This window comes from Musca domestica, unplaced genomic scaffold (assembly GCF_030504385.1).
Source record: "Musca domestica strain aabys unplaced genomic scaffold, Musca_domestica.polishedcontigs.V.1.1 1, whole genome shotgun sequence".
Classification (NCBI taxonomy): Eukaryota; Metazoa; Arthropoda; class Insecta; order Diptera; family Muscidae; genus Musca; species Musca domestica.
Window position 1 is genome coordinate 35913040 of NW_026712114.1, and position 13953 is coordinate 35926992.

The following is a 13953-nucleotide window of genomic DNA, read 5'->3' on the forward strand; positions in this document are numbered from 1 at the left end:
CAATCCAGTGAACATTAAAACAAAGTTGTAGATAGTACAAGTCCAAATTGCATTTGGGAATATGATTATTTCAATAAAAACAAAAAAATTAGTTGTCAGAGTACTACAAGTCTACATGTTGAACTTATACAAAAAAACAGTAAAGAAAAGACAAAAGTCGGCGGGGCCGAATATAAGACACCCTACACCACTATGCATATTTAGTAGATCTCCAGTAACAAAACATTTATTTCAAGTAGATCCTACCACCTATCAACATTTGGCTTTGGAGCGGTTATACTTGCATGGTATCACTTGGAGAAGGATTATATTAAAACAAGTAAAAAAGCTGTACGTTCGGCCGGGCCGAACTTTTAATACCCTCCACCATTTGGTACCAATTTGGCAATTTCCAAAAAAAATAAAAAAAATAATAATAATAAAATCCGTTGAAAATTCTGTTCAAATCTTAAAAATACCGAATGCTTATACGACGACGTAGATCTGCATAGGCAACTTTTGTCATAAGTTATTTAAATGCGAAACTTGAAGAAAACTCTGTTTATAATGTAGCTAAAATCATCAAAATACCGAATATAGGGGGTACCGTTATATGGGGGCTATATGAAGACGTGGACCTACATGGCTCATTTTTTGACTTAGGATGTAGTATCCATTACAAACTTCAAATACCAAATTTGAAACGATTCCGGTAAATAATGTCGCTAAAATCATCAAAATACCGAATATCGGGGGTACCGTTATATGGGGGCTATACGAAGACGTGGACCTGCACAGACAATTCTCTTTCTTAGGCTGTAGTATCTGTTACGAACTTCAAATGCCAAATTTGAAACAATTCCGTTGAATAATGTCGCTAAAATCATCAAAATACCGAATATCGGGAGGTACCGTTATATGGGGCTATATGATAACTTGGACCTACATGGCCCATTTACGAACTTAACCTGCCTACTTGCAAAATATACATGTGTACAAAATTTTAGCCTTCTATCTCAATTTGTTCGAAAGAAAGCGTGATTACAACAGACAGACAGACAGACGGACAGACAGACAGACAGACACAGACAGACAGACGGACATGGCTAAATTGTCTTAGAATTTTAAGCTGATCAAGAATATATATACTTTGTTGGCTCTGACATGAGTATTTCGAGGAGTTACAAACGGAATGACAAAATTAATATACCCTCCATAGTATGGTGGAGGGTATAAAAATATATATCGGATCCGAGTTGTACAAAATGGAAACGTACGTCCCGAAATTCATTCCATTCGGGCTGATATTAGCCATTATTTCCGCAATAAATCTGAAATCTGATTAAGAATATATATAGGAGCTATATCTCGATAAAATTTGGGAAAGGTATTTCCGAGCTGTATAAGACATCTGGTACCAAAAATCATTTTTGTCGAACGCATATTACGAATGTGAGGGAGTTAAACCCCGAATCGGATGAAATATATATATGGGAGCTATATATATATATCTGAACCGATTTTCTCCAAATTTCATTTACTTGCTTCTAGGCTGAATTGGGTCGGATGCACAAAAATTCATTACTTTTTGACAGATATTAGCCATTTGGTGCACAATTATTCCGAAATCGGTTGAAGATATATATGGGACCTATATCCAAATTTGAACCGGTCTTGAAAAAATTGATATTCATAAAATTGGATGCACTAATATCAGAGCTGTATCCGATATCTGTTACCAAAGATCATTGTTGTGGAATGCATATTACGCTTGTAAGGGACTTTAAACCCCAAATCGGATAAAACATATATATGGGAGCTATAGCTATATCTAAACCGATTTACACCACTTTTCAAGTACTAGTTTATAGGATGAATTCAGTCGTAATTGCCGAAATTCAGTTCATTTGGGCTGATATTAGCCATTTGGTGCACAATAAACCTGATATCGGATAAAGATATTTATGGGAGCTATATCCTAGTCTGAACCGATCTCGATCAAATTTGATAGAGGTTTTTTCGAGCAGTATCTTATATATCAGATATCATTCTAGTTGAATGCATATTACAAATGTGAGGGACCTTAAACCCCAAATCGGATGAAACATATATATATATATATATATATATATATATATATATATTGGAGATATAGCTACATCTAAACCATTTTGGCCGTAGACCTTGGACATTCCAACAACAGACCTTGGACATTCCAACAACAGACCTTGGACATTCCAACGTGCCACCTAAGAATGGTTACAAAATGAGGTTCCTCGCTTCATTTTCAGCGCACAATGGCCACCAAAATCTCCGAATACCAATCCGTTGGACTATTGTGTCTGGAGTATTTTGGAAAGCAAGGTTGGCACTAAAAAATACCAAATACCAAGCAAGCGCTTCGCCGGGAATGGGCCAAAATACCAGAGAGCAACATTCGGGCAGCGTGTGACGGTTTCATTGACCGTTTGAAGGTCATAATTCGTGTGGTGACAAATTCGAACAAATCTAAACTTATTCTACAATTTAATGCTATTTCCGACATTTGTATACCCTCCACCATACATAGTATGGAGGGTATATTAAGTTCGTCATTCCGTTTGTAACTCATAGAAATAATCATTTTAGACCCAACAAAGTATATATATATTCTTGATCAGTGTAAAATTCTAAGACGATTTAGCCCTGTCCGTCCGTCCGTAAGTCCGTCTGTTGTAATCACGCTACAGTCTAGACGAATTAAGATATGAAGCTAAAATTTTGCACAGATCTCTCTTTTGTCTGCAGGCAGATCAAGTTCGAAGATGGGCTATATCGGTCCACGATATCGTATAGCCCCCATATAACGGTACCCCCGGAATGCGGTATTTTGATGATTTTAGCCACATTTTTCAACGGAATTGTCTGAAATTCCACACAAGGAGTCCCTTATAAGTATTTCACCCCCTGAAAAAGAATTGCCTATATACCCACATTTTCAACGGAATTGTCTGAAAATCCACCAAGGAATTTCTTGTGGGAGCTTTATGCCTCAGCAGAGAATTATCTATATAGGTCTGCGATATCGTATAGCCCCCATATAACGGTACCCCCGATATTCGGTATTTTGATAATTTTAGCCACATTTTTCAATCGAATTGTCTGAAATTCCACACAAGGAGTCCCTTATGAGTATTTCACCCCCTGAAAGAGAGTTGTCTTTATAGGTCCACGATATCGTATATCCCCCATATATCGACACCTTCCTATATTAGATATTTTAAAGGTTTTAAAAGAATTTTTAATGGATTTTATTTTTTTGAAAATTTTCTAATTCGTTCCAAATGGTGGAGGATATTCAAAGTTCGGCCCGGCCGAACTTACTGCTTTTTTACTTGTTCAATTTCATTCAAAAAATTAAAATAAAATATAAAAATGAATTCTATATAAGTTACATAATAATAAAAATGTATCTAAAGCCCTTATTTCTGTATAATGAGAACTTTCGAGTGTAGAAACAAACCTATAACACCCTTCCAATCTGATAGAATAGCTTTTACTTAAAATCTACTTGTGCGGGTTGTTACCCAGTGTTTTACTGCCACAAAACTTGTAAGTACACATTAAATTTTCCTTTCAACTGAACATTAGTTTGCAACTGACATATGTAATGGTAGAACAGAAAAATGCGAGGTTGGGCAAACAGGAAAATATGCAACACATTTTTGCATTACAAACATTTAAGAATATCTCGGCGAAGGGGAATGAGCTCAGATGTAAGAGAACATATGGGGTTGTAACAATTCATAAAGGTACAATTTTCATGCAAAAAAAAATCTCTTCTTCGTTGGTAGATTATCTTGTGGCAAGCAAGGATCATTAATTTTCATTTGCAAGAAAGTGAGGAGACTTCTTTCTTGACATCTTGACATAGTCATAGTCGCTGGCTTCAGCGTAGTGGAATCATTTCTCAGACAGATATGCTGGAGACAATGCCACCCGGTATTTTACTTGTCATGATGACAGTTATTGAATACATTGTGCATGCAGTTGCATGCATATTCATTTTAGTATACAAAATAATGTAAATGACAACTACATATGGCCATGAGTCCTTGAATTATGTGAATATGTAAGTCAGATTAAAAGGATATTTAAAAGAAAGTTAGAATTTTAACATAAAAATATATATGAAAAAAGGGAAAGCAGGAAAAGGTCTTCCCCACATTTTCAAATTGAAAATCAATATGTTTAATTTAATTGCTTCGAAATCCGCCGTAAATACAAACAATCAATTTGCAAAAAGAATCCACACAATACCTTCCAGATTTATTTATTCTGCAAAATCAGAAAAATAAACAATTTAAAATTACAAAAGCGAAACAAACAAGCGAATCGGCTTCGCTTAATAACCCTGACATAAGTACATTTGCAAAATCAACTTTAAATCCATCATCTATCATCAGACCAACGTCGCCTGTCTTATGGAGTAACAATTTGCAAACTTCCAACCACCATTGATAATGACAATCTTATGAGTTTTACCTTCTTATTTTGCGCCAAAGTTCCCTCTTGAGACGCACGTCACAAACAGAGCATATCTCACGGATGCTTAACCGCAAACATTTATTATTTGTATTTTTACTTTAATTCTTTTTCAGTGTTCCTAAGGAACTCGATAAATTAATTTCAAGTTGTGTCAGTGACTGATAGCGAGTTATTTAATATCGTTAGATAGGGTGAGGGATGGAGGATGAGAATGAAATAATGAAAAAATAAAAACTATGATTCACCTTCACAATGGCTCGATGGTTAATTCCAAAAGCTATTGATGGTTTTTTCGGTCTTCAGATTCTGAGGATTTTTTCTATAGAAAACGGATTTTTCTCGGGCACTTAGGAGTCTCTTCGTAGACAAAATCATACTTAGAAACCTCCAAACTACGGAACTTTTTGAATAAAAAAAATTTTAATGCGTTTTTTTTATCAAACTATTTATGTTTAGGATGTATAAAGAGGGTTTTTGGTACAAAAGTTTGTTAAACTTTGGAAGAGTATGGATCAGACTCAACGGTATAATAATGCCGATCATGACGATGCGAGTCGATTTTTATACCCTCCACCATACTATGGAGGGTATATTAATTTTGTCATTCCGTTTGTAACTCCTCGAAATACTCACACTCAGACCCAACAAAGTATATATATTCTTGATCAGCGTAAAATTCGAACAAATTGAGATAGAAGGCTAAAATTTTGCACATATGTATATTTTGCCAGTAGGCAGGTTAAGTTCGTAAATGGGCCATGTAGGTCTAAGCTATCATATAGCCCCCATATAACGGTACCTCCCGATATTCAGTATTTGGATGATTTTAGCGACATTATTCATCGGAATTGTTTCAAATTTGGCATTTGAAGTTCGTAATGGATACTACAGCCTAAGACAGAAAATAATCTGTGTAGGTCCACGTCCTCGTATAGCCCCTATATAACGGTAACCCCCGATATTCGGTATTTTGATGATTTTAGCGACATTATTTAACGGAATCGTTCCAAATTTGGTATTTAAAGTTCGTAATAGATACTGCAGCATAAAACAGAAAATGGGCCATGTAGGTCCACGTCTTCGTATAGCCCCCATATACCAACCCCCCCCCCCCCCCCCTCCCCCCGATATTCGGTATTTTGATGATTTTAGCGACATTTTTTACCGGAATCGTTTCAAAGTTGGCATTTGAAGTTCGTTATGGATACTTCAGCCCATGCCAGAAAATTGTCTGTGCAAACTATTTATGTTTATAGCCCCCATATACCGTACCCCTGGATATTCGGTATTTGGATGATTTTAGCGACATTATTTACCGGGATTGTTTCAAATTTCGCATGTGAAGTTCGTAATGTATACTTCAGCCCATGCCAGAAAATTGTCTGTGCAGGTCCACGTCTTCGTATAGCCCCCATATAACGGTACCCCCTATATTCGGTGTTTTGATGATTTTAGCTACATTATAAACAGATTTTTCTTCAAGTTTCGTATTAAAATATTGTAATAACTTATGACAAAAGTTGCCTATGCAGGTCCACGTCGATGTATAGCCATTCGGTATTTTTAAGATTTTAACAGAATTTTTAACAGATTTTATTTATTTATTTTTTTTTTTTTTTTTTGGAAATTGTCAAATTTGTACCAAATGGTGGAGGGTATTAAAAGTTCGGCCGAGCCAAACTTACAGCTTTTTTACTTGTTTAATATGTGTTCAGAAATGTATATGAGAGCTATAACTATATCTGAACCTATTTGGTTCAACTTGACAGATATTATTTATAACGCAACTGAATTGTGTGGTTCAGATTCAACCCAATAGACAAACATGGCATAATGTGGTCCATTGTTTACATTCAATTTGAGGAAAATATATATGGGATCTATATTAAAATTTGAACCGAAATCTACAAATATTATCAAGGGTATTCTGACATCTCGCGACGAACATCACTGTTGTAGAAGGCATATTATGTCTTTTAGGGAAAAAGATGATAATATGCTACCCGGAAATGGTTGTACATGGACAGACGTGTGTTTATGTAGGTCATCAAAATGAGCTGTGGGCCCATTTGTCTCTTTTTAACTGTTACAAAAAAAAAACACCAAGCCATAATAATATGAACTAAAGTGTGCAGCAGAGCATGAAAGAAAAAAGTAACTTTGACGATTCTCAAAAACAATAAATAACCAGTAAAGAAAGTCTTAAAGTCGGGCGGGCCGACTTTATGATACCCTACACCACTTTGCTAATTTAGTAGAGCTCATACACATACACAATCATACACGCGATGATTATAATTATAATTTAAAGTTCAAAGGACTAAATATGCCGAAGCATTTGTATTTTTTAAATTCGGACTTGTATTGCCCATTTGGTGCACAATTAATTTGAAATCGGATAAAAATATATATGGGAGCTATATCCAAATTGGAACCGATCTCGATAAAATTTGACAAAGATATTTCTGAGCTGTATTTGATATATTTCCCTGAATATCGTTGTACGGAGTGCATATTACGACTGTGGGTAACAAATATGACAAATCGGATGAACAGTATATATGGGAGCTATAGCTATATCTGAACCGATCTTCACCAAATTTGACATACTAGCTTCTAGACTCAATTCGGTCGTAAGTTCCAATTTGGGCAAATATTAGACGTTTGGTGCACAATCAAAGGTAAATCGGACGAAGTTATATATGGGAGCTATATCCAAATCTGAATCGGATGAACAATATATATGGGAGCTATAGCTATATCTGAATCGATCAAAATTGGCATACTTATTTTCAGGTCCAATCTGATCGTACTTGCAAAATTCCATACTATTCGGATTGATATTACACGTTTGGTGCACTATAAAAGGCAAATCGGACGAAGATATATATGAGAGCTATATCTAAATTTTGACCGATTATCTCCAATTTCAATAGGGTTCGTCCTTGGGCCAAACAAATGACTTGTGCAAAATTTCACGTGGATAGGGCAATAAATGCGTAACTGTACTTTGTTTACAAAAATACATTGACAGACGGACGGACGGACGGACGGACAGACGGACGGACATGCATAAATCGACTCAGAATGTGATTCTATGCAGATCATAAAAAGGAACTATGGGTCTATCTCGTTTCCTTTTGCCTGTTACAAACAAATGCACAAAGACATAATACCCTGACCACCTTGTGATGTAGGGTATAAAAATACCGAATGTAGCTGTTATATAAGGGTTTATACGACGACATGAACCTGCCTAGGTAACTTTTTTCATAAGCCATTCCAATATTCAAATGCAAAACTTAAAAAAAATCGGTGAATAATGTAACTAAAATCCTCAAAATATCGAATATCGGGTGGTGCTGTTATATGGGGGCTATACGAAGACGTGGACCTGCACAGACAATTTTCTTTCTTAGGCTGTATAGTATCTATTACGAACTTCAAATGCCAAATTTGAAACAATTCCGGTTAATAATGTCGCTAAAATCATCAAAATACCGAAGATCGGGAGGTACCATTAAATGGGGGATATACGAAGACATGGACCTGCACAGACAATCTCCTGTCATAGGCTGTAGCATCTATTACAAACATCAAATACCAAAGTTGAAACAATTCCGGTGAATAGTGTCACTAAAATCAACAATGTAGGGTAAGTGTACCAGTAGTCGGCACTTTTAGGATTTTCGCGTTTTTAATCGCTCACCATTCTGAGTGGAACTTTTCATTTATTACAAAGTTAATTTATTCAGATTCGAAATTTTGTATAGTTTTTGCAATAATAAATAAAGTTTTAATAACTTTTTATTAAATTTCATAAATTTGTAGTTTTATAAAAACAATGCTTTTTCGCCAGTAGTCGGCACCACTTGCCAATTGTCCGTATGGCATGTTCCAACAATCGGCATACCAATTTTTTTCTAAGAATAATTAATAATAATAATAAATTAATTCATTAAAATATAATATTTTTGTTTAGTTAAACTGATTCGACGTCAATTATTGTACTTTTCTTAAGAATATGGATTGTTGAGGACCTTCACAGACAAAAATTTAATTTTTATTAGAATAAATCATCTTTTCATAGCGAAATTGTACACAAAAATAGCTGACAATATATTTGAAGTAAACAAAATACATTTAGTAATAATAGTTTCATTTATTTGGACTTACAAATAAAAAGTGCCGACTACTGGGACATGCCGAACTTAGGCACACTTACCCTACCGAATATCGGGAGGTACCGTATGTGGGGGCTATACGAAGACGTGGAACTGCACAGACAATTTTCTGTCTTAGGCTGTAGTATCTATTTCGAACTTCAAATACCAAATTTGAAACAATTCCGGTGAATAGTGTCACTAAAATGAAGAATGTACCGAATATCGGGAGGTACCGTATGTGGGGGCTATACGAAGACGTGGACCTGCACAGACAATTTTCTGTCTTAGGCTGTAGTATCTATTTCGAACTTCAAATACCAAATTTGAAACAATTCCGGTGAATAATTTCGCTAAAATCATCAAAATACCGCATATCGGGAGGTACCGTTATATGGGGGCTATACCAAAACGTGGACCTACATGGCCCATTTTCAATACCAAAAGTCCTGCAGACATAATATACATTTGAGTAAAATTTTATCAAATTACTTCATTTCGTTCGGAAGCTAGAGTGTAGGAAGTTTTGTATATTTCGAGGTGTTACAAACGGAATGACAAACTTAATATACCCTCCATGCTATGATGCAGGATATAAAAATGATTATGAATTGTAAAGAATTCGATTTCGTCCTAAATACTTGCTATAGAAAATTACCTACAGAACACGATCTTCCCTCAAGAAGAATCTCCGTGCATTTATTACATATTTATTCTTTCTAAAACATATTGGTATGATATTTGTAAAATACCCACCCCTGCAAAATGGCTTACAAGTAAATCGCCCCCACTCCACACCACACACAACCAACCCTGTTTATTTGCATATTACGAAAAAAAAGTAAGTCAGCCATAGAAAATATTACAATTTGTAAATTGCTACATTTTTACAACTTTGCTTCAAATACCTTTTGATTGTTTGTATAAATTGGAGTATTATGTTTACTCGAGCTACCCCTCCATTATCGCGAAAATTTATGAAAAGAAGAAAATCTGTTTAAACGATTTAACAAACAATGTAAACCAGATTATTTGCAACAAGGTAATGGAAATATAATAGCGAGAGCAAGAAAACTTGAAATGAAAGAATGTAAATATTGGTTTAAAGAATTTAAGGAAAAAAAACAAATTTAGAGGAGATACGTTTCAAAGTTTATAAATACGTATGTAAGAACCAAAGTCAATTGACTTTGACTTAAAAAGTATGCGGTCGAAAATTTGCCAATGGAAGAGGAAGTTATTAGGAAGATATATAGTTTTTGCCTCAAGAGATTATTCAATTGTTCACCAAATTTCAAATTACTAAAGAAATCAATATTGCGTATACCGATCGCTCTATGCAAAATAAGTATACTCCTTCGATTGACATTGCATACAATATCAGGTGCCGGTTATTAATGTAACCTTCCCATATTGTTCCTCAAAGCGTTATGGGTGTTACGTAAATACTACATATGTATACCAATGCATAACTTTAAACCATTTGCAGTCACTTTCTTCTTGGCAAGGCGCCACCGTTCAAACGTGCCTTGCACAACAAACAGGCCCAACAAATTTCACTAAATACTACCGCCGTCTTTCTCACAGTTGTTAATGTGCAAAGTTTTGCCATTGATGCAGCTATTAAACGCCAATGAAAACAGAATTGCAAAAATTTCAACATTCCAATTTTTTTTTTGTTGGTCGTTGTACTTTAGCAGCTGTACTCCAAAAGTGTAATTCGATGTGACACCTAGACGCTTAGGCAAGAAGGAGAATGTCACGGCTTCGACTAGAGATGGTTTGCCGTTTTTAAGCATCCCACATGACTAACGATGTGTGGAAATTTATTTCCTTTCGATAGGAACTAAACCGAAGTGGTAAAACTTTTCTCTTCAAATGAAAGCCTATGAAAATTGTTTGTCAAGAAAAGAAAGAAAAACTTGGAGCAGAGATATATATTAGCAAAAGTATAAAACAATTGGCGTTAAATTGAGGAAAAAGGTAATGGAAATTTATTTTGACAGGATATGTGATTTTTTTTTTTTTTTTTTTTTGTGAGACATTAATATACCTTTTTTATAGGGAATAATATGATGCATATATGATGAATACATACATCATCAAACGGGTAACACAGCTATATTCGATGGCATCACATTGCATTGCCAGTATATAAGAAGTAAAACCAGTAAAGAAAGTCCTAAAGTCGGGCGGGCCGATTTTATGATACCCTACACCACTTTGCTAATTTCGTTGAGCTCCACATAACAATTAAAAGTTTTTATGGGAGAATTTAATCATACACCCTATGATTAAAATTATAATTTAAAATTCAAAGGACTAAATATGCCGAAGCATATGTATCTTTTAAATTCGGACTTGTATTGCCCATTTGGTGCAAAATTAATTTGAAATGAGATAAAGATATATATTAGAACTATATCCAAATCTGAACCGATCTCGATAAAATTTGGCAAAGATATTTCTGAGCTGTATTAGATATATTTCCCTGAATATCGTTGTTACGGAGTGCATGTTACGGCTGTGGGTAACAAATACAACAAATCGGATGAACAATATATATGGGAGCTATATCCAAATCTGAACCGATCTTCACCAAATTTGGCATACTACCTTCAAGAGTTAATTCGGTCGTATGTGCCAAATTCCATCCCATTTGGGCAAATATTAGACGTTTGGTGCACAATAAAAGGTAAATCGGACGAAGTTATATATGGGAGCTATATCCAAATCTAAACCGATCACGATAAAATTTAGCAAAGGTATTTCTGAGCTGCATTTGATATATTTCCCCAAATATTGTTGTTACAGAGTGCATATTACGGCAGCGGGGGACAAAAATAACAAATCGGATGAACAATATATATGGGAGCTGCAGCTATATCTGAACCGATTTCGATAAAATTTTGCATACTTATTTTCAGGCCTAATTTGGTTGTATGTGCAAAATTCCGTACTATTCGGGCTGATATTACACGTTTAGTGCACAATAAAAGGCAAATCGGACGATATATGGAAGCTATATCTAAATTTTTACCGATTATCCCCAATTTCAATAGGGTTCGTCCTTGGGCCAAACAAATTTTGTTTGGAAAATTTCATCTCAATCGGATAATAAATGCGACCTGCATTTTGTTCACAAGAATACCTGGACAGACGGACGGACAGACAGACGGACTGACATGCATAAATCAACTCAGAAAGTGATTCTATGCAGAAAATCAAAAGGAAATATGGGTCTATCTCGTTTCCTTTTGCCTGTTACAAACAAATGTACAAAGACATAATACCCTGACCACCTTATGGTGTAGGGTATAAAAAGCTGTAAGTTCGGCTGGGCCGATCTTTGAATACCCTCCAACATTTGGAAAGAATTTGGCAATTTTCAAACAAATATAATCTGTTAAAATCTTAAAAATATGTTATGGTCTATACGATGACGTGGACCTGCATAAGAAACTTTGTCATAAGCCTATACTGAATATGGGGAGGCACTGTTATATTGGGGCCATACGAAAACGTGGTCTATTTTCTGTCATAGGCTGTAGTATCCAAATCAAAATCAATCAAACACAAAATTTGAAACAATTCCGAAGAATAATATCGCAAAAATCATCATAATACCGAATATCGGGGGGTACCGTTATATGGGGGCTATACGAAGACGTCGACCTGCACAGACAATTTTCGGTCATATGCTGTAGTATCTATTACGAACTTCAAATAGCAAATTTGAAACAATTCAATTCAAAGTACCGAAAAAAGGGAGGTACCATTATATGGGGGCTATACCCCCGTGGACTTTCATAATTAATTTTCAATTCCGAAAGTCCTGCAGATATAATACACATTTGAGTAAAATTTTATCAACCTGCTTCATTCCGTTCTTAAGCTAGAGTGATTTACGGATAGACGGACGGACATCTCTAAATCGATAAAGAATTTTAAGCTGATCAAGAATATATATACTTTGTGGGGTCTAAAATGTATATTTCGAGGTGTTACAAACGGAATGAACGGAATAAACTTAATATACCCTCCATACTATGGTGGAGGGTATAAAAAACGAAAAATTCTTGGAAACGGAATGACATTTACTTATATACTTTAGTAAAATTAAAACCAGCCTACTTCAATGTGACATGGCTGCAGGAAAGTCGAGAAAAACTTCCCAACAGTTTCATGTAAAGCATTATTAGCTATAAAATTCATATTCCTTAATCATTAATACATTATTTACCCCCCCCCCCCCCTCTTTGGAAAACAAAACCCAGCCGTACTGGAGCACCTTCACAGCTAATGACAATGGCATCGATTGTGAGAAACAGAAATTGTTTTATTGTTGCTCTTTGACTTTTCCTCCACGTTGAATGAATGTTTTTGTTTTTCGAATCTATAATACCTTTCATCATCATCATCTTCGTCAGACACAACAGGCAGACAATTGTTATTCATTGAATTTTCTCATTTTCGTTTATTAATATAATTTTCTATTTTATTGATTAGAGATGGCAATGAACCAGGACACGTCTCTCATAGAGGACAATAACGGCGACACAGATAATAAAAACATTATTGGAATATTTATCACTTCCTAAAAGAAATGAGAAACTCATATGAAAAAGCAAGTATATAGGTAGGAAAATAAAGAAAGTTGGTCTATAACAATAAAAAAGGTTATAATAGAGTTGATCTTTGTCAGTCATTGAATAATTGAAAATAAATAAGGAACTTTATACTAATTGTTATACCTAAGCCCAATGGGTTCAGATGGTAATATCATGTGATACAATTAAAATGTGTATGGGGGGTGGAGTCGATATAGCCATGTCCGTCTTCTGGGGTTCTTAGTATATAGTAATTTTTTCAACAACCTACCGGGTAATATTCCTGATATTTTCAAAACTTAAAAAAAAAAACTCTAAATGAAATAATGAATCTGATCTGATTTAGCTATGTTTTATATGATGTCTCGTGACAAATGTTTAAGCGTTCAAGTAGCTTAAAAATCAAATCAACTGAAAAATATGTATGCATACAAGTTATAGCTATACCTGAATAAAACTTAAACAAAATACGAAAAGATTACTTCCATGTAAAATTCGGTTTTATATGTTAAAATTCATCTCAGTTCCGTATTACGCATTTGGTGCACATTGAAGTTCAAATTATGGGAGCTATCTCGTTCCTTGCCTGCATGTTACAAATAAATGCACAATAACATAATACCAGGTAGCGCAATGTGGTGTATGGCAACCTGTATACATATACATACGCCACT